Source organism: Euprymna scolopes, chromosome 7, assembly GCF_053919585.1.
Source record: "Euprymna scolopes isolate OS-2025 chromosome 7, ASM5391958v1, whole genome shotgun sequence".
NCBI lineage: Eukaryota > Metazoa > Mollusca > Cephalopoda > Sepiida > Sepiolidae > Euprymna > Euprymna scolopes.
Genome location: NC_136488.1, coordinates 72913306 through 72936415, shown reverse-complemented (window position 1 = coordinate 72936415; position 23110 = coordinate 72913306). Strand labels below are relative to the sequence as shown.

The following is a 23110-nucleotide window of genomic DNA, read 5'->3' as shown; positions in this document are numbered from 1 at the left end:
TGGCCCTCTACTTAGAATTGAGCAAGATTGACCAACTGGACGTCGAGTGAATAGAGACTCGATTAAAGGAGGCATTCATGGATGGTGTGTTCACAGCCTACAGGAAGTTAACCATGGTGAAATGGGTTGGCGAGCAGGTGAACAGTGATTGGCAATGGTTGTGAATGGACATTACATACTACGGTGCTTACAATTTCCTAACTATCACTGATTGTGGGTCATCGTGGTTTTCAGTGTGAAGTCAATTAGCACGGCAGGACTCAGCAACTATAATTCGCCAGCTGGAAGTGGTCTTTTTTGAACGTGGCCCACCTCGCAAACTACTGATAGACAATGACCTAGCTTTTCGCGGCAGATGAATGGGTCATTAACTTGAGATTTCGCTGTACATATGCCTCAGCTGGGAATAGCATAGACAGGCGATGGCATTGCACTATGAAACAAATCGCGACTAGAATGCACTGCTCAATACCAAAGGCGGTCTACTGGTACAACGTGACTTCAAAAGACGCTGAGTCATCTTTGACCTCACCAGCCAATGCCATATACCAGTACGAGATCTGGGTGAAAGGAATCAACATTATGCCACCAGTAGCAGACCCTGAGCATAGTCCATACCAAATTGGAGACTATGTGTGGGTGAAGGCACCAAAGAATCGTTGTACCACGAGATTTGGCCAGTGGTGGGTAACCAAGATAATCAGTCTACACTCCGTCTTGGTGGATGGGATGGACCTGCGCCCTTGATACTGTGTACTCTGGTCAGAAGATTCTGATAGCACAACATCCTTGGAGAGCATGTCAGAAAGTCTGATATCCGATGATGAAATAGACTCAAAAGATGGTTATGAGGCAGGAGTAGAAGATGTGCATGCTCCTGAGAAAGTCCACAGTTCTGAAGAGGCTCCACAATTGCTAAAAAGTACCCAATAAAGACGACCACCTATGTGATCCTTAGATCACGGGGGGGGGGGTGTAGTGGAACTGAACAACACTCCGTTGGTTCTACTGAGGTTACAAAATAGGATGTGCACAAGAACCACCGTCATTTGAACCCAGAATCCATCCAGTACAAAGAAAAGAGAGATATGCAAATTGTGGTACTGTCGCGATTAAAAGTCTACATATAAGGACAGGTCTTTTTTTGCAAGAGCGATGGGACATAATTGTGATTTTGTGAAGAAGAGAGAAGGGAAGAGAAGATTGCTTTGCTCACTCGCAGTTATTTTTAGTACTTGTCAGTGGGAAGGAGAAGGATGACAGATTTTTTTTTTTTGCGCACAAAACCATATTCGCTAATTTAAAACATCAATTTTAGCCCTTCAGGCATATTTGACTTATATACAGGTAGAGTATTGTGTCAAGAGTGACATACTTTCTGGTACAGGAGAACGATCCCACCATTTTTCCTGTGATTTTGGTTACAGATCTCATGTATGTCTTTCATTTTAAGTCAGCAGTAAAGATTAGTCCTAGAAGGTTTTTTTATAAGGTAGTCAGCACTTTTCAAGGCCCGGAAGCCACTCAGGGATAAGGGTTATTGCGTGTACAGTACGTTAATGTTGAGATTTGATAAAGTATCTACTTAAGGGGGCGGTTCATTAGGAATTTGTTTATGTTAGACTTGAAGACATCGAAGTTGTAGTCAGATGGGAAACAGGCAGACGAAACAGAGTTCCACAGGCGTGCACTTCTAAGAAAGAAGCTTTGTTCATGGAATCTGTGTTTTGGTTTTGGCACAGATAAAGAGTGGGGAAAATTTTTGACAATAGTTTAAGCTAGACGGGTGTTTTTGTGAAAGATCAGCGAGGGGGAACCAGGGATTGGAGGTCAGACGAGCACCTGCCATGGAAATAACGATAAAACAAAGACAGGCTCGCAACATCTCTCCTGTGGGAGAGAGGTTGCAGGGAAGAGAAAAGGGCATCCCCCACGAAGCCACAAAGCCTATTTTGTACTCTGTCAAGGTAGGACAGTGTTTTTAGCAGCTTCTGCCCTGATGTGGCAACAGTACTCTATCCTTGGACGTACTTGGCTTTTATATAGATAGAGAATTGCATCAGATATTGCAGTGAGATATCTTCTGGAGCGGTAGAAGGATCCTACCATTTACCAGTGACCTTGGATGTACGTGTTCCATTTCAGGTTAGGAGTAAAGGTCAAGCCCAGAAGCTTATCAAAGCATGGAGCTTCCCCTAGTCGAGAGCCATCCATTTCAATTGATGTCAGATGGGGATTAGAGCGTTGATAATGTAAAGATAGGAGCTTGGTTTTAGATGCATTAAAAGTAACCAGCCACGTCTTCCCCCACTGAACCAAGGGCTTAAGATCAGAGGAGAGAGAATCAGAGAGAACTTTGTCATTTGATGTGTTGCCATAGATGGTTGTGTCATTAGCATAGATGTCAATGAATGATTTAAGTATGTGTTTAGGGAGATCATTGATGTAGATCAGGAAGAGAGTTAGGCCCAGGATGGACCCCTGAGGGACTCCAGCATTAATACTGAAGGCCTCTGATTTCTGCCCATCAACCACTACTCTTATGAGTCTATCAGAGAGAAATGATTTAATGATCGAGAAAACATTTCCAGTTATACCGTAGCTGGAAATCTTGTGAAGTAGGCCCTTATGCCATACTTTATCGAAGGCTTTTGATATGTCAAGAACAATTGCCCTAGAGAGGAAGCCTTTGTCAAAGTAGGGTGGAACCATTCATTTCAGCTGGGGTAAAGTAGGCATGGGAACATTGGTGGTTGAAAGAGAGTTTGGTTTTGGCTGCATTAAAGATAATAAGCCATTTTTGTTTTTACCCCATTGTACCATATACCTCCGGTTGGAGGAGAGAGAATTAGATAGATCCTCATCTTTGTCAGCCTTTGAAGTGTTGCCATAGATGGTAGTCTCGTTGGCGTAGATATCAACGAATGAATGAAGAATATAATTTGGGAGGTCGTTGATGTAGATCAAGAAGAAAGTTGGGCCAAGGGTAGATCCCTGAGCCACACTAGCATTGATACCATGAGCTTCAGATTTCTATCCATCAGTGACTACTCTGATAGATTTTTCAGAGAGAAAGGATTTTATGGTTAAGAGGACATTTTCAGATGTTCTGTAACTGGAAACTTATGAAGCAGACCTTTGTGCCAGACCCTATGAAATAAAATGTTATTGTTTTACTGTTTTTAATTTGTTTTTAGCATTATAAATAATGTATTAATTTATGAAATATTTTATGAGTTTTTTTTTGTTTTTTTTAGAAAAATAAAATAAGTTTTTATCTAACACCATTTACTGTGGACTTCCAGTTCCTTGTTCTTTTTGTTCACCAACTGTTTCTTACAATTTTAAGTTGTAAGTCGTTATAGAATAAAGACTGTGTTTTTATTCGATGACAAACTAAAACAAAAAGAAGAGTGTGAGATTCCTGAGTCTAATGCTTAGTGAACAGAACAAGCTTTTTTTCATTTTTTTCTTCAAAGAATTTATTATATATTTTTCCAGAAGATAGCAATGATTTTAATTGTGTTTTTTTTTCATTTTTTTTTATTATTCCCATCTTTTAGGGAAGAGGGGGTGGGAGGAATCTCAATTGGAGGATGGAAGCCAATCAGTCTATATATCTATAAAAGTGAACGTGTCTGTGTGTCTGTGTACATTTTCCTATGCAATAACTCTGTCAATTTTTAGTCTACAGATTCGAAATTTGATATACAGGGTACTGAGATTTGAGAAAATCTATGTGATCGGGTTTTGGCCAGAAATGTGGCTGTTAAGGGGTCAAAGTTCAACGATTTGACCTTTTAGAACTCTACCAAACTCCTCCGACAATTTTGGGTCTAAACACTTGAAATTTTAGATATAAGTTCCTTGGACATGGATCTAACTTAATAACTTGATTTGAGCCTAAAACAATAAATTTTAAGGGGTCATAATAGGGGTCAAAGTTTAAAAAATTGACCATTTTTTTTTTTTTTTTGCTCAGCATACACCTCCAAACACCCGGGCAACGCCGGGCACCCATGCTAGTATATATAATGTCACTTTTATTTATTACATTTTCGTTTTTTTTTCTTGAAAGAGTCTGTTGCCACCTAAACTTGGGATTAGACTACAATTATTAGTTGCGTTCCAGTGCTTTTTTAGGGATGGGGGTGGTAGACTGTAAATGCAGGCTGGAGTCGGAAAATTTGAATTAAGATTATTTACAAAATACATATAATAATAACATGAGTGATGGATGATGTTGAGGAAGAAGAATATGAGTGATGTTCTAGTTTATTGAGTTGTGTTGTTTTAAATTTGCACTGTAAAGCTTTCTGTGATAACATAATAATTTCAAAGATACACGCAATGCTTCAAATGCAAATAATACTTTCTTAACTATACGGCTAGCTATATCTTGCTCAAAGTCAATTGTTATAAGGACTAAGAAAACTAATGATGAATTCAAATTCCCAAAGCATCCCAGCAATGCTTCACAGTCAACAATTCTGGAGGAAGAAAAAACAAAAAATTTAATTCTTTTTGATTTTTTTTTTTGTCACTAACACACCTCACAGTTTCGATGAGCCAGACACTCGAACTATAGCCACACTCAAAATCGTTTCAACCAAGTATAGCAACAGTGGTATCTACATTATCTAACCTGGTAATTTGAAAAACCTCACAGTATCACTCACAACTGAAACCAGTGTACCATTTCTCATCACTACAACACAATGATCAACAGCCACCTCCCAAATTTGCAGATTTTTTTCTCTGCCAACTTGACTACTTTTTCAAAAAACTGTGTCTTAATTCACTTGACTTGCTTCTAAAATTGTCTGCTTTGATGTGTTAAAACATAACATCTTTCATCCAAATTCCAACCAGTCAAACTAGCCATCGATGTTCCAATGGAACATGAAGTGTCCAATTCTTGCAGAAAAAGTGATGCACTCGTTAAGCTGAATATGGCAAACTCCTTCATAACAATGTATCAAGACCATTTTCTAACTGTGTCCTTGCTGGACTTGTTGCGCCGACAGATATCTAACAAAGTGATCCAAGGGACTCCTTACTTTTATATATGGTTGTCGATGATATCACCTAGTCCTTGTCAAAGATTAACATTTGGTACCTTGACACTGGAACATTAAATGTTCCTATCTCTACTACAGGACATTGAATAGATACTCCCAGTTTTCATCAACATTGGTTTGATAGTGAGTCTGAAAAAATTATAAATTTTCAATCTGAATTGTTCTACTAAATTTTCAGCATGGAATCAATGACCTCTATTTTGGGAAACGTCTGCATAACAAAACTGGATGACACTGTTACTATTGATACACTGAATAGTTCTAATGGAATAGTTGCAGCAATATGTGTCAACTCAATTAAACTAAAACCTATGGCAGTTCACCTTAATATGACCGGCATTCACTCAGCATTGTTCTTTTTGCACAACTGTTTTGCAATGTCTAAGCTTCTTTTTTATGTTAAGAAATGCACAGTGGTATTCTAAAGTCAGACTTCTTGCAAACTTCAACAAAATTTTTTAGTGAAATCTGTAATGTGGATTTTGACTATGCTGGATGATGCCAGACTTCTCTCCTCTTGTTCGGTAGTTTTGATCTATGCCCTACAGCTGGTACTGCACATGTACTTTCTTAATACATGTTTTAGTAGGTTTTGTCAATGGGATTCTTTCCTCATACCTCGAATCCCCATCTTCAGACTTGTCAACTTGGACAAATATAGATAATCAAAACCGGACTGGGAAGCCAATCTTGTTTCACCAAGCTGATTCAAAGTAGCTTCTACACTTCCCAGAAGTGTTTGATTCAGGACAATTTACTCAACATCATTAGAAAACTTTTTAGACAACATTATCAGAATTGTTTTCTTACAATGGTTGGGACTTTGTTTATGTCACCTACATCAATGCCACTGTAGCCAAACTGCTAACGATTCTGCTCCTGCAGATTCAGCACCACTCCTCCCCTTTTCACTCTTTACTCAATGATAGTCAAATAAGATCTCAATTCTGCTGGCTTTGCATTAAGTCTTGAGTCACTCGGTCTATACAGAGGTAATGGTTGCTAACCCAGCAATATGATGCTTTTTTTTTATTCTGAGTCAGAAAACCTCATATGAGGCACCACTTGCTTCAACTCTTTCTCGCAGTCAAAATTTCCAGAATCTGCTGTCAGTCTCGGTATCCCAATGGTTCGCTAAAAACTGAAAAAATAACAAATATAGTTCTCTAACCAAGTACTTCATTTTTCAGCTTATTTTAATTGAAACGTCAGGTAATTCAACTCTGATACTGCATATTTCATAAAGAATAAGCTCTGAGAAACCGTTTGGGTGTGCCTGCACATCTTCCTAATATCATCCAAAGCAATGTAATGTTCATTATAATGTTGCCAGATCTTTTTTCGTTACTTTTAAGTCTTGATATAGAAAATAAAACAAGAAAATAAACATTTATTTAATCTTTTGTATATTGTGCTTCAAAATAGATTTTATTGAGACATATAAATAATTTATAGCTATTATATCTCATCTATGAGACATGTTAAATCGCCATTTACTTGAAGAAATTTTATAATTTACATATTTACTTGAAGATTTAATTTATTTGAATAAAGAAAAAATAAAGTTTAGCTAACTGTTAAATAAAATTAAGAAAGAAGACATGGGCATGTTGTTCATTTCTTTCCTTTTTTTTGTTTACTGTTCGTTTTACAAACTTAGTCATATGTGATTTATTACTTGCCAGGCTAAGCAGTGTCGCCTGGTACAGTGAAAAGAAAATAGCATGGTTAAAAAAGTGTGTGTAACATGTTTCTTTTAAAACTTCTCTTCTTCTGTCATGTTACTTGTTGAGCACATCTCTTTCCCTATCTGCTTCTCTCTATAATTGATGAACAAACATTTGCAACTGCTTAAATATAATAGAAAGAAAAAGTAATCAGAAGCCGATTGTTTGACATAGATTCATTGGTGTTGATCCCAAGTGAATAAATATTAGAATGCTGTTACCATAACCACCTTGATGATTATATATGTTATCCTATCCTAAGCTTATGATACTAGATTACCCTTTATATTCTTACTTTTACAATTTATAATATGAAATTTTAGGGGTGAGAACCAAGGATGTACTCAACATTGATTGGGTGAAAGTGGGGTGAGTATAATGACATTTATTAAAATCATTTCAAGTAAATTTATAGTAATTAAGTACCGTCAGCATATTATCAGAAATGAATGAGGAGCAATGTGCATCTGCAATATATATATATATATATATATATATATATATATATATATATATATAAGATATGCCTGATGAATCCTAGCGTGGATGAAACGCAGAATATTCTGTGTAGCTTAATCGTCATATATATTTTATAACTTACTACCTAGCTCTACCTACGTATTGAGCACTGTTGAAGTAAATCCTTAAAGTTTACACATAAATCTATACTTTTGTATATTAATTTATGTCGTTAAATGAAGTAGTCATATATATATATATATATATATATATATATATATCATGGAACAAAGGGATTTATTTTATTTGGTTTTGTTTCCTTTCCTCTTTTCTTTCCTTTGTTTGAAATGCTCACTGGCAAATGTCTTTTGCAGCGATTTGTATACAACAGTGATGCAACACAAACCATGTGGATGCATGTTCTTTTTTTTTTACACTGAAGACGTTGCACAACACAACATAGATGTTTGGTCAGCTTTGGCCATAGACATGACTGACACTGGGATTGTCCAGTTGAGCGAACTTTGTGTCTGCATAGACTTAGTTGTCTGTGACCCAGGTTAACTAAGACAATGTGGGTGAATCATGATGTCATATTTGGTGTCTGGCTCAGGATACTATAGATTCTGTAACTGACTGGGGTAGCTCTTGTTTCTGGGACTCCCTAGGTCCTTATAATTAGTGCTCGTGACCAAATACTCCTTATACTTGGCAAGGGCCAGGACTTGTGACTCCTGACCAGGTTCCTATTTACAATACCTCCCCACAGGACAGAGTTAGACACCAGGGTCGTTTTTAACGTGGAGAAAAGGAGAAAAAATAAAAATTGTCTCAGTCGTGAAGGACTTCTCCACTGACAGAGAACAAGAAATTGAAGTGCAGCATCTGAAGAACAGATACTACACTTTGATCTTGTCCCGAAATCATAAATCTATGATCTTACACCAAAGCTATAATTATTTTGTTAATGTAATGTTATAAGCTCTATTTATAAGAAAGTTTTAAGATCTCAAGGTCTCCATTTCGATTTCTGATCATTGAGTAATTGATTTGTTGGCAATTTACTATCTACTATTAATACAGTATTTTCCATTTCTAAAGTAGGTAAGATCTCTGATATTTCGAAATGAGACACATGTCACATTTATTTATTATGTTTCAAAAAATTGTGATTGACAGATGGATAAAATCTCTATTTATATAAGATTGTCTATCAGAATGCTATAAATATAAATTTGAATATAATCAACTTGGCTTCATTTTATATTTCGTCAGCTAATGACATACAAATTTGAATTAAAGGTGTATTTATCAAAAAAGAAAGAAAATAAAAAAAATAAATGTAATGCATAAACTTTTCTTTTTTTATTCGATAAATCTTTTTTGATTTTCAGGTAAAATCAATCCAGAGATGGGTATTATAAGATCCCTGTTCTAGCAGTTGTAGTAACAACAATAACTGCAAAGGAACAATCTTTAAATCATTCGATGTTTGCTTGATTGAAATGTCTGGTACTAAGTATATCAAAATACTTAATCTCAACATGCCTATATTGAACTTTAGTCAATCAGAAACAATCTTGCTAGGAACTAAATATCTGTTCTCAAAACATATAAATAACTGTATACTTGCTTCCTAGTAATAGAGCCAGTAAGAAGGCCAGCTTTCTGAACAAATCTTTGTCACTCAGAACACTGGTTACTGGTATCACCAGCACGTGGACTTAATTTCTACAAATGGTGACATTTCTACACATGGACTTACTTTTAAATTTTTAACCTTTTCAGTCATGGATTTATATACGTCTAAATAATACAAAGCTTACAAATTTACTGAAAACTGATTGTTGATGATCATAATTACATTTTCCTTTGTAGACTTATAGACACACTTACATTTTCCTTGTTTTTACTTTTGGACTTTTAACATAATACTGTCTCCATCAAGATACATGAACATTTAATAACATTTTACTTAATCCATTTCTTTTCTTTGTTGACATGAAATGAAATGGATAAATTATGTTAGAACAGACGTTGTCATTACTTGTAACCAAAGGTTTGATTTCTCCAGGGTAATAGACAGGAAAGGCTGTTTTATCTGCTATACCTGATGAATATTACCTTTTTGTATCTCAGATCAAATTTCTTTTTCTAGTGGCTATATGTATAATACACAGAGCTAAAAATATTTATACTTAAAAATGTGGGTCATCTTACAATTATTATGTAGTAGTGAGTCTGCTTTAAATGTGTATTAAAGCATCTATTTCGAAGTATCATAGACGTCATGACAGCATAAGTCCATAGGGGTTTTGGTAGACAACTTTCTATGATTACATCTTACCATTTCAAACAGTGCCATTTTTTTCTATCATTGTATTCGACTGATGTTTCATGTTTCATGTTATTTTTGTAGAGTAATGATGGAAATTATTTGACTTGAATCCCAGGTCATTGTCTGACTTCAGCGTTTTTGTCTTGTCATAAAGTGAGGAATCAGCATTCGTTGCTGACTGACAAAATGTCACTTTTATTTTTAATGAAATAAATGAATACAGCACAAAATAAGCATCAATAAGAGAAACTATGCATTTATGCCTATTTAAATCTACTGGCTATATGAGTCTGGGTAGGCCCATGTGTACTAGCTGTAAAAAAAAAATGTTGCTTTTATGTCAGGTTTCTTGATCTTCCTTTGGTAAAATTTTCCTTGGGTTCAGATGCCATAATCTCTGTTGGAAACTTTTATTTGCATCCCTTTGACTATGTTTGGTTATATAATCATATTGGCGAAGTTGTAGAACCCTAATATTTTATACCATGTATTGATGACATAGCACCCTTGGCTCGATTTGTAGTTACAATCTTTATAGACAATATGCCTGGCTTGCATAAGGAGATGTAAAGCACCTTATTAAATGTAACTGTTAAATAGTTTCCATCTCTATTTAAAAGAAATACCTCAGTTTTTTTGTTTTTTTTAAATTAAATATTGCAGTTTTTTTTTATCAGCTTTCTCCATATAGTGGCTTTCCAGACAAAAGTTTTTATCTTTTGTGAACTTCCTTTTACCTCTTATTTGAAGTAACTCCTGTGTATTGCTGTCTTTAAGAGATCGTAGTGGTTTATTTTTCAGTATCTGCTAACTTCATAGTATTTCTTCTTTTATAGTGGCCTTCCATTGTTTAAGTGAAACAGTGGAAGGTGTACTTCTTATGTTAAATAATTAGAGGAATGCTATGAAAAGTAAATGTCTTAGAATAAATATGATAATCAATGGTTGTAGTGTTGCATTTATAAATATTAAATACACAAGAAATGCTGTGAAATTACTAGTAGGTTGACAAATTATAGCCAGTTTGTGTACAAGAAGTATAAAGCAATGGAGACTGATAAGAACTCAGATGTGGAAAAAGTATATTTGGATAACAAGGCTAATGACATTGTTGAAAAGTTTTGTCAAAAATCATTTTAATCATTCTGTCATGCATTAGAACATAAAGAGGAGCTGATGCTAGTGTAATTACAAGAAGATTGTATAGAAAAGTTCAGAGAATTTCTGCGCATGCTAACCAGCAGAGCATTACTGTTATTGACCAAAAGAAGAGTCTATCGGACTGTTTTATACCCATCTCAGAGATAATTAAAATTATTTAATTTAATGAATATTATCGATAGTTTCTAATTATCATCTATATATTAATATGATAGCGTGTGTGTTATTTTCTGTGTCACGCTTACATCTGAGTCGTTTAATTGTTATGAACTCCCACCTCTTGTTATAAATAATTTTACTAAGAATTCTTCATAAGTTTTGGTTTCGGTTTCGATTATAGCTGATGGCACTCTAGTAATCTATACTTTTTAAAAATAATTTTAACAAGAATTCTTATAAGTTTTGGTTTCGGTCTCGATTAAAGTTGATGGCATTCAAGTTTATATATTTTCATAAGTCTTTGTTTTGCTCTCAATTAAAGTTGATGCACCCAAGTTATATGGATAGATATTTTTTTGGAAATCGCAATTTTATAATAAAAATCGATAAAACATTAACTCTATAATAATATATATGCAATCTGCAAGAATTAAAATATCATATTTAAGTGTACTTTACGACCCGGGCGTCCCCGCTAGCTTAGATAAATACTTTTGCAGTTTTAACAAAAGAGCTACAATAATATCAGAGCGTCTCTATTTATGCTGAACATCTACAGAATGCCAACATCAATATATTACATATGAATGAGTTCGCTGTGAAATTTCCACAGGCCTTGTTAGTTAAATGATTATTAGTATTATGTAATTATAATGACCTTGAATATTTACCACATAGACGCCCTTTAATAGACATTTAAAAGATGACATTTTTACATAGTTTTCTAATCTTATTAGTTAAATTGAGTCCTCGAAAAATATGCAGTTATAAAATCATTTATCCTGTATCTTCTCTTATTGATACAATCTAGAATAGAGATACTTGAAAGTGAGTGGTTGCTTATGTAATTGTAATTGTTCGAATAAAATATTGGAATTTTTTTATTCATATCAATCAGATGAAATATGAATGGCTTTTTTTCTCTTACCAAATGCATATTAATTACAGGATGGAATCTATTAAAAATAGGGGTAAACAGTTTCTAACATTTGCCAACTGGTTTTAAATAATAAAAATTCAAACTAACTCATTCAACACACCTTTTTAATCTCAAAATCTAATAAAATTAGGAACATTGGGTATTTAATTTATTTAAAGATTTACTTTAACCAGTTTAAAGTAAATATTAGTTTCATGAACATTTCACTTTTGTCTGCATAAATATTTTAGTAAAATGTGCAGAATATACACCATTCTTACTGAGAATCTAAAAAAGAGAATGTTTTTGCATTTTCCAATGATTTCTATTTCCTTTAAAAAAGACACATTGATGTTAGATTTAAAGACAAAAGAGAAATTTCAGATAAAAATCCAATTTTATTTATACATTGATGTTTAAACAAAAAGAACCCCATCATTTAAAGTAGAAGCATTTGAAAGTGAGTGATTGCAATTTTCATTTTATTTCATTCGTCATTGCTGTCATCATTAATACTTTATTTTTATTGTTTTGATGATAGCTGTTATTGTTGGACATAATGAATACATTAAATGTTAATCAATAAATATTGGTTTATCCCACCCTTATTTTTTCCCAATATTCTTAAGAGCAACACATGAATGTATGAAGCACCAATGTATTGGGTAAGTACTCACAGATGCATACATACACATCAACTATTTGTAGTAGTACTACTGCTACAGAATAAGAACAAACAAATAATCAGATGTTGCAATAGTATAAATGTTTGGATACATAAATGGTGATGAAGAAAAACAAAACAAATGATCCATTTATCTCTTTTTTTTTACCTGTGGCATTGTAAGTTTTGTAAGTACAATTGACAAATGAAAATGCAACTCTTTGTCACACAATTGATCAAGTCATTTAGAGATAATAATTTCATCTTTGAAATATACAAGTACTGATCTGTAGTTTTTGTTTGCTTGTTTTTTTCTTGTTTATTTGATTACATTAATTCAGGACTGTTGATTTCTCTTGTTTTTAATTTAATTGGTGATAACTACATACGTGAGAATATTCAAGAATTCTTGTTTTATTGAACCGGTATCGTACAGTTTGTCAAAAACAGTTATAACTTATTGAACAGCAGATAAAGTAGATATTTATATGCATTTTTAAAAAACCATGAGAATGAAAACTTTGAAGTTTCCTCAAAATGTATATGAAGAAAAGAATGGAAAATTTAGGCAATTGTTTCTTCACACACACTCACTGCAAATGTCTGTGTACAGGCTATAGTGTGAATTAAAAACCATACATCATGATGTGAAATATTATAATCTATATTTAAAATAGCTTCTATTTCAGTTTGAATATTTTATCCTATACTTGAATGATATTTAGATAATTTCATATGCCATATATTTAAGACTGCTTCTGACAAATGAATATCATGCATCAATTTGAATTTATTTTTATATGATAATAGTTTTAACAAATATACCTTTAGATACTATAAAAACTTAGAGAAAAATATAGTTTCATGATTTAGAATTTAACATCTAAATAAGAATGATTAGTCAATGTTATAAAATAACAAAACATCGCTAGTGCCACTGTTGTTTTCAAAAAGTATATTTAAAATAACTGCATCATAAAAGTTACTGTATGTTTTAAAATCACAAATAATCTTGAATTAAGGATAGTTTAATTCATTCATTAAATACTATGCTGAATACAATATATATCGTCTTAATTGTCTCCCAGATCTCCTCCCTTTGACTACTTTATTTAATTAACTGATTGATCTGGAAGTCCAGGCACAGATATTATCATGCCATCTTAGCACTTTCCCTTATTCTGCACCCTTCCACCGTTCCTTTTAGATATATCTTGCTCACTTCAAAAGAATAGTTTACTTTTATTAATTCTTAAAGTTTCAGAAACAAATCAAATTATATCGGCATACTTATTGGTACAAAAATAAAATATTTAACATATTTCCTTTAAGATACTTCCATTCTTCATGTAATTGTCAGTTTTGATAATGAACTTAAAGAAAATTAGATTTGGTTCATGTTTAAAACTTAATAATTATTTACAGTTTATTAATGAAATCCGGGTGTCTATTTTTCCAACTATGATTAGTTAAAAAAATATAGTAAGAATAATTATGACATTATTATAGCATCAAACTGTTTATAAGGTTCTTAATTTTCTTAATTTATTTTGCTACAGGAAAACATATTTTTTAAATGTATTATGTATCTATTCGCTTTGGAAATCGTTTCTATATAGTAAAAACTAAGATGCATAAGAATATTTCTGCTGTTATTTATAATTCATATATTTTATTTATTAATCTTCAATTCATCAATGCAAATCACATTCTGCTGAGAAGTTCTTATAAGCAATAATTTTATTGATCTCCAATCTTACTGATTACTTTACTGATCAAGTTTAAATTATGATCAGATGTAATTTTATTTCAAAATATGTTGCTCTTCTTTTAGAGAAATATGAAAAGGCATAGAAGCTTTAATCTCTAATGCATTCATGAATGATACTTTTGATGATTTAAAACATTACTTGGAGAATTGCCATGATAGCTTGCAGCTTTAAAGTATGCGTCAATAAATTTGTAATGATACTTACCTACCATAGTCAAGGTTTTGTGTGGAATGTTTTCAAACAGCTTTTTCTCAATGTTCTGATGTTGACTTTTTCACACTTAGGTACCAATTTTTTTTTAATATTAACAGATTTTTATAGCAATGGTATTTTATCTTTAAATTTTAGCATATAAGGAAAATAAAAAAAATATTGTAAATATAAACTAAGAAAATATTTCTTAATACCTTTATTTAATCTATTTATTTAATGTTTGACACGTTTAATATTAGAAAAAATAAAGAAATCATCTCCACCATTATGGCTAGTCATGTTAGTATTGTTCTCAATAAAAATTTAAAGTTGTTCTTTGTAATAATCTCTATTTTAGGAAAATGTAAGTTTTATACAATTTTTCTTAGATAATGAGTATTATGAATAGTTAAAATTATTTATTTATTAGTTTTTAACTAACTTTGATTTAATCCTAATAAAAATCACATTGAGCTTTGTTTTTATTACATGTTGCACTTTGATAAAATAATGTGAAAATGTTATTGTTCATAGCTTAAAATATGTTTCAATATTGTATGTAAGAAAAATGTCAATTATGAACAGAAAAAAGTAATTTCAATACAGTTTATGAAGCGAAACAAATTGATTTGTTTATTTAATATTAATTGGGAAGCATGCACTGGCATTGCCCAGAAAATTTGAAGAACCCAAGGAATTCCGTTAAACGTTCATATTGTTTCATAACTAAGAACGAGAATTCTCACAGCAACTTATGTGCATAGAAGTAAGGGATTTTTTTTTCAATTTTAAGGTAGTGGTGAATTTTAAAAACATGTATCTGTATACTTTATAGTATTTTTAAAAAATAATATTTGTAAGAATATCAGTCTTTAATTACAAGAGAACATAGATATTTTGTGTAAAAAAAAAAACACTTTTGGATTTGATTGATAAATATATAAATTAGATTTGAATAAAAAATAGAAATAAAATTGATAAATATTGTGTTGTGGACGATGGTTTCGTTTGTGTTGTTTGACTAACCATGAGCATCTCAATTTCTGTGATTATGAACTTATTCGGCCTGCCACTTTCTATTTAAGGGACTATACTTGACCTAGTTTCTGTAGAGACGGCCAAGCTTAAACTGTCTTATCCCATCGTACAACAAAGCCTTAACTTGTTTTTTTACATGTTCCTTCATATGCAAACAGTAATTGCAACAGTAAGCATACTGGAAAATTGATCACTCATTTTGGATCAACAAAACTGAAAATTAGTACATACTTTTTAGTATTTTAGTTAAAATTAATAAGGTTCGTTTTGCTATGTGTATTGTATGAATGTCCTTGTGAAGTAGATTTATTTTTATTTTTGTATATTTTCTGATCAGAAAATGAAATTTTGCTATTTGTCAACCACTTAATCACTAGTTTGCATAGTAATTAATGATATGCACATGTAATCCTACTTAGATTTATAATGTATTTCTGTTACAGTAATCTGGGTCAAAGTAGGAAGACATAACTGTGTGTGTGGGGGGCAGCGGATTTATTCAGTCCCACTCCCTTGCTGAAGAAACTGCCTGACTGGATAAAATATAAAAATTGCCGAATTGGAACGAAACAAACTTATACTTTCTAAACACAAGTCAATATCGATAATCAATAATCGGACTGAAGTGTATATAAAGTAGAATTTTATATACAACTTTCGTCTCTGGAACCATACTTGTAAAAAATGGAAAGTCTAACTTTACTTTATATATAAGCTTATATGAAACTTTATATTTAGTGTAATTACTGTCAAATATGAAATGCCTAATAAAATACATTTTTATAACAGGCCAGTTAAGTATTCACTATTGTTATCAAATGAAGTATTCAAGTATAGTTTTACTTGTTTAATGAATCTGTATAACATTGTTAAATGTCTCTATTATATTTAATTAAAGCTTTAGAATATTTACATAAAACCATATAAATATCAGGGAAAACTTCTGTCATCTTCCTTTTATAAAGTTAAAATATCTTAAGAATGTCTTTTGGAAGTTTCTATTATACATTTTAAAGTCTCTCCATATGCATTTGGGTGATTACATGTAAAAAAAAAAAAAAAAAAAAGATTAAAATCTGAAGTAGTGGCATCCTGGAAGCTTTGGACTTTTTTACAGTCACAGGAAAACTCATTTGCTTCAGAAAAAGAGGAAAAAGCATGGAAAGTGATTCTCATATAAGCAGGTTGTATAATAGTTTAAGGAAATAAGTGTTGAAAAACAGTTTAATTATTTGGAAAAGATTTTAAAAATAGTAAAATAATTTCTCTAGCAATACACTAAAAATGGCTGTTTACTCATAATTTCTCATCTCAGCAGACTTTATATAGAATTGCAGTTTCTTGTATTTGATGAATTTAATCACCTTAATAAAATAACTGTTTTTTCGTTAACTATAATTCTGAAAAGAAAGAAAAAGTTCTTCCAAATTTCCCAGCTTTTCTTTTATATGCTTGTACCTGTATGAATAATATACTTTAATCACTTTCCTGACCATACACATATCTATTGTTATATTAGAGCTGGGTCAATTAAGGCTAGTTTCTCTAAGGCTTTTTTTCCATACATAGGCTTTAACATACAAAATATACTTTACTTTTGGGATTGTTTGGAATAAAATTGTTTGGAGTGTTCTAGTTAACCACAATTTATATTTAATTAAGCAAAACTTATGTATTTCCCTTTCTTCTTTCGCTCTGCCGATTCAACCACTCTCTAAGTTTTCTAAATGCATCTCTGAGCATTTAGAGAAAAAGTGACTCTCTTTTTCAGTATTTCCATCTAATTATATATACATTTAGATAAGACTATTTATAGAAGAATGTTGGACAGAATCAAACCTGCACTGTTAAGTCATAACCCGGTTCAAAATATATGGAGAAAAATATGAATGCATTTATTATTGAAAAAAAAACTTCCAAATATCTGTAGACATATTATTATTTGTATGTGTTTGTTAGTGTTGTAGAAAAGAATCGTGGATTGTGTAATGTCTTGAAGTATTATTTTGAAAACCAAGTTGTTCTCTTTGGTGCAACATTTGGGGACTTGAGAGGGTATTCGACCTTTCATGATAATAACAATCAGAAGCACACTGAAAAAAGCACCCCCTCCAACTTCCAAATAGCTGGTTCAGACCAATGTAGAGATGCTTCAGTTGATTTACTGGCTTGAATTCAATTAAAATCAGTAAGAATTCGGAAATGCTGATGTGAAAGTTATTTGCATGGAAGAATGGATTAATATTCTTTGAAAACATACACCACCAAAATGGGAGTCAAAATAACTCGGTTATGCAACTAAGGATTTAAAATGAAATCAATTCGAATACATTGTTTACACATTGATTTTAAAAAAAAAAGTATTTTTTCATATGGCTACTGAGGCTATAACATAATTAATATTCCTAACTTTATTTTATCTCAAATTTTTTTCATGCTAAATTTTCTGTTAGAAACTAAGTGTTGAAATTAATAAATGCTTCTTCTTCTTCTTCTTCTTCTTCTTATTATTATTATTATTATTATTATTATTATTATTATTATTATTACTAGTAGTAGTAGTAAACTTAATATACTTTTGATTCAGTATAACATAGTAACATCAAAGAGTTTTTTCATGTGAAATTTTCTATCAGCTTTTGTTTAATATTAGTAATATTAACATTTTACACATCTTGTATCACAAGGATATTTCATGCCAAATTAAGGGCAAAATAAATCAATAGTTTTGGAGTCTATAAGAAATAAACACTCGAGTAAAAATGAGAAATTATAATGTATATATCAAAATGCATCGGTCGTGTATATTTAAAGTGTAAGCATTGCTAGAACTTTACATGAAAAATATTATTTGTAGATAAAAAATAACAAAAAGTAATATGTCAATAATGACTTGAGCATTTTAATGCTGTATAATCTTTATTCAATTCATTCAAATCTAATTAAATTCTTTATTTTCTCATAATGTCAAACATTTTTATGTTGATACTGAAAAAAAAAACATTTTACAATATGAATAAATAGTTTCTGCTTTATTTGTATTGGAAAATGTTTCTCAAAATTAACTTCTTGACTTACACATGTTTGAAAACGAGAAATGTTTTACCAAAATGCTACTTGAACTAAATAAAGCTTGTTTTACATTACAAATATCCAGTAATTATTTATATCACATGTGATGGATTTTCATGAAAGATTAGTATAGGCAGTACTTCCTCTGGTAAAGTTGTTTGTGAAGATACTATCTTCAATACATTTTTTCTTAATCACACATTTTATTATGCCAACCACAATATCTTTTATTAAGATATTAAGCAATGTGACAAAGAAATCATGAAGAGAAATGGGTTTATGCCAAGTTTTCAAACATTCTTTTAGAAAGTAGAGCTGGAGTTATATTATTAAAATAAACTATTTTAAGCAAATTCACTTTCATTATAATCAAAAAGTAGTAAAATTAATATACAATTATTTTTATGATAAATATTTTTAATATACACATGCATATATTTTTCATCTTAAGACTCATCAGTGTGTCCATATATAACTGTACCACTGGTTGCAGGATTTGAACAGTGAGCTGAAGTCATCTTTGATTTTTATCCATCTGACGTCTTTATCCACATAGCCACTGAGGCAGTTATACAAAAGAGAAGAGAAATAAATCATATTATTCACTTAACGGGCATAATAAGGTTCCTTAGAGTGCTAGTCTTTCTAAAGAGAAGTGGACTTTGCAATATTGCTTTTGTTAGCTTTCTTATATTTCCTTTTCTAAGAATTATTCCTTGAAGGGAAATATGACATGTACTTATATTTTTATTCCACTAATTCTTGCAACGATTTTTATAATTATGAATTATTTTAATATTTTTAAAGAACAAGCATTGAGTATGATTGTTTAATAGATTGCAATTACCTACATCTTTTTCTTTGTTGAAGAATAAATAAAGAAGAGAATGTATTAACATGTATTGAACAAAGAATCTTGGTGTCTGCAACCTTCAAATATCAATGTCCATAGTGTTGTACAAATTAAATTGTTTTCACGTCAAGTAGATTTCAATTTGTTTTGGAGTTATGTATGTCTCATGTTTAAATAAAAGCTAAAGTTCTGTGACTCAAAGATTTATTAAAGATTATTGCATGAAGATGTAGAGTTTAATACCATTTTTTCCTTACATGAAGTAATCCTGTATGATTTGATATCTTTTATTTTTATATTAAAATCCATTTATAACTTAGTCAAGAAGGAAAATAGTTGATGCTAAAAATAACTAGTTATTAAACATATTTTATAAATGAAGCATGATCAACATTATAATTTGATGATAATTATTACTCTAAAATTATATGAACTAATTTTTCTTTTTATAAATATGAATTTACAAAACTATTTTTTGATGAATTGTTTCATAGAATCTGTTTATAATCTAGAATAACATTCAATAGAAACAGATTTAGTAAATCTATTGATCTGAAAATCTTCTAATTGGTTTTAATAAAACAGTTGATAGCAATGAGCATTAAATAGCAACAGTTTACTTGATGGGTTTGCTATTATTTTTTTGGTTTCACAATAAGCGTCAGACTATTAATCTCATCTTCATTGTTATATTTATATTGTTTCAGCCAATGTATACTGCCAAACTTCAAGTACATCTTTAAGAACTTGGACGGAATTTGAAACGGAACGCTTTATTTAATCCATGAAGGCAGATTGTTCTCATTCCGTCAGCCATTACCGGGTAGAATACAGTGATCAAGATAAGAATAGTAGTCTGAATGTTGCATTCTTTTAGTAATTGCCATCAGTTTATACATATGAAAGAAAATGATAAATATATTTGAACTGTAGGATCATAAAAATAATGGCAGTTTTTAAATGATATATTTGAGTAAATTTTAACAAAATATAAAAATGTTTAATTCTTAGAAATTACATCATAATATACTTCTAGATAACACTCAACTGTGAACTTGACCTCTTTTTATTGTATATAATACGATAATTCTAACAAATTACAACTTTAATCTGATAATGTTTATAATCTTAAGTGTACATTTGTGATCATGATGTCAACTGTTTTTGCCTTCTTTTTCTCAATACTTATCATCTGTACTGATGTACAGTATGGAAACTGATTATCTGATACCAGTTATCAATAATTGATCTTGTAATACATACTCTTGATACTCACCAATCGATATACATAAGTGTAGCACACGTGCACATACAGTCGCGTTAGCTACATCAAATCTCAGCATCTCATATACACAGTTGTTAATTTTTAGAATTATCTCGACTGGTCACAACACTGAAATCTTGCTGCCATTGTTATAATTTGGACATTCTTGTTTTTTTAGTTAGTATGATGAAGGACAGTTATTATTTAGAATTTATGAAGAATAAAAATCTCCTTAATTTCTGAATTTATCCAGGAAATAAGTGCATACTTTGAAAATGTTTTTTTTTAATTCTTTATTCAGAAAGGCAAGAAAATTCTTTAAAATGGGATGCAGCAATTTTGGAGGAAAAAAAATCTTTTCATGCATGAATCAGTTTTTTCTAAAACACTTCAAATCAATTCATTGTAGTTATGGTTTGTATGAAAATAACAGAAGTAAACAATGCAACTATGTTACTACTGTTAATTACTGTGATTTCATCAACAATGATACATGATCTGCAGTAAATCGTATGAGAAGTCACGTATCATTACAAGACAGGATGTTTTATTGATCACAGTAGCAACTAAAATATCTTATATCAATACAAAGTAACAAGCTCCAAACTGGAGAGTATTTATAGAAAATTGGTATAGTATGTTTATAAATATAGTTGTTTTACACAAGAGATTATGGTTACAATGAGACGTGTTTACAAATGATGATTGATTGAAAAATCTGGATGAAGTATATTGATGTGGAAATAATCCTTGTAGATTATTATTTCCTGTAAATGTATGTGTGTAAAATAACTTACTAAATGAAAATTATCTGAGCATAGTTTAAGGATATTAGTGTGAATGCTACATAAACGAAAATAAATGATAATTTCCAAATACATAAGTTTTATAAATTTTGTGAGATCATGAGCATCACCGGAGACTAGAATAATGCGAGCATGTCATAATTTATAATTCTCTTTATTCATTTAAAAAGGAAGGTACTTTAATTTTGTTATTGTTAAATATAATTCAATCCTAAAAAAAAAAATTCCTATATTATATTAACTGAACGCTTTAAGAATCGGAAAATTTATCTGAATTTTTTTCACATTTAATTTACAATTTAAAATAATTTGTTAAAAAATATTGAATGCAATTCTATGTAAATGTTGATCATATATATTAGAAAGTAATCACAAGTCTGATGGTTAGGTTTTTATTTTATTTTGTCTCTAAATAAATATGATGTAAATAATCCAAGATATAAAGAATAATTACTTAAAGACTTTGGATAAACATATTTTTGAAGGATTTTTTTCATTTGTTTTATTATTAACGTATGCACAACCAGAAAATAAACCATTTCCATCAGCTTTGAAAGTATTTTTATTTCTAGAAAAAGTTGCTTCTTTTTTTTTTTTTTTTTTTTTTTTTGACAAATACCTGCAAAACTTCTAACAATGAAGTCACTGTCTAATCAAATATTAGTTAAAGCATACATCAGGAAGGTTGATGGTGTTGCGCTCTCACTCTCTTGTGCACATACACATAACACATAACATTTTCTCTCACATTCATTCTATTTTATTTAATATCTTTTATTTGATTTTCATTTACAAGAACACAATAATTTCATGAATTGACAACAGGCAGTTAGTTTCTTTTTCTCTTTTTTATTTTTTGAGTGATGGGATAATTTTACAATCGCTTGTCAAAAAGAGTAGATGGTGGTAAAAGGGGTTAAAAATGAAAAAAAAAAAATGGGTCGGACAAATTAGACCTTGTGGTAACTTTACCAATAAATAAATAAATAAATAAGAAAGTGAATACAGTTTTTCTTGAAGAAAATGGGCACACAGTAAAAACACATTGGAAGCACAATTTCCACACTAAATTATCACGATGGTTTATTACAAATGTACCAGATCCTTCCTGAAAATTGCGAATTGGCAAAATAATCAGCAGTAACAGACATTTGTTGATCAATTAAATGGATATCTGCAACTGGCTTTTTTTTTACCTTTGTCTTTAGACAACATATGAACAACACCATCAACCAGTTCTGTACACTTTCATAACCCATTTTTGTAAATGTTTATGCCATACATACAAATGTATTTTCTACAAAACAGTTAACTTTTCAATACTAATCTAATAAATAATGAAGTTCTGAGAACATTTGAAAATCAAGTGATTTAGCTGGGAAAACATTCTTGAATTCATTAAAAAAAAAATTTAATGGCTTAATGTTAAATTTGTTTTATATTTGTTGAAAAATAATCTTCTTGATTAAGAGAAAAAATGATTAGTCATTTTTACTGGTCATTTTTGTTCACTAGTGAAACTAATGAAGTCCGTTTAAAGTAGTGCACATGTAGTCTGGACAACAACAACAACAACAACAATAGTAACCAGTAGCTGTGCTCAAC

At 30.9% G+C, this 23110-nt stretch overlaps 1 long non-coding RNA gene across 1 annotated transcript in view; it reads left to right on the top strand.

Annotated features, from left to right (window-relative positions):
* LOC145279780 (uncharacterized) overlaps positions 1-23110 on the top strand; it is a 357881-nt gene that overhangs the window by 7155 nt on the left and 327616 nt on the right. The gene's annotated exons all lie outside the window — the stretch shown is intronic.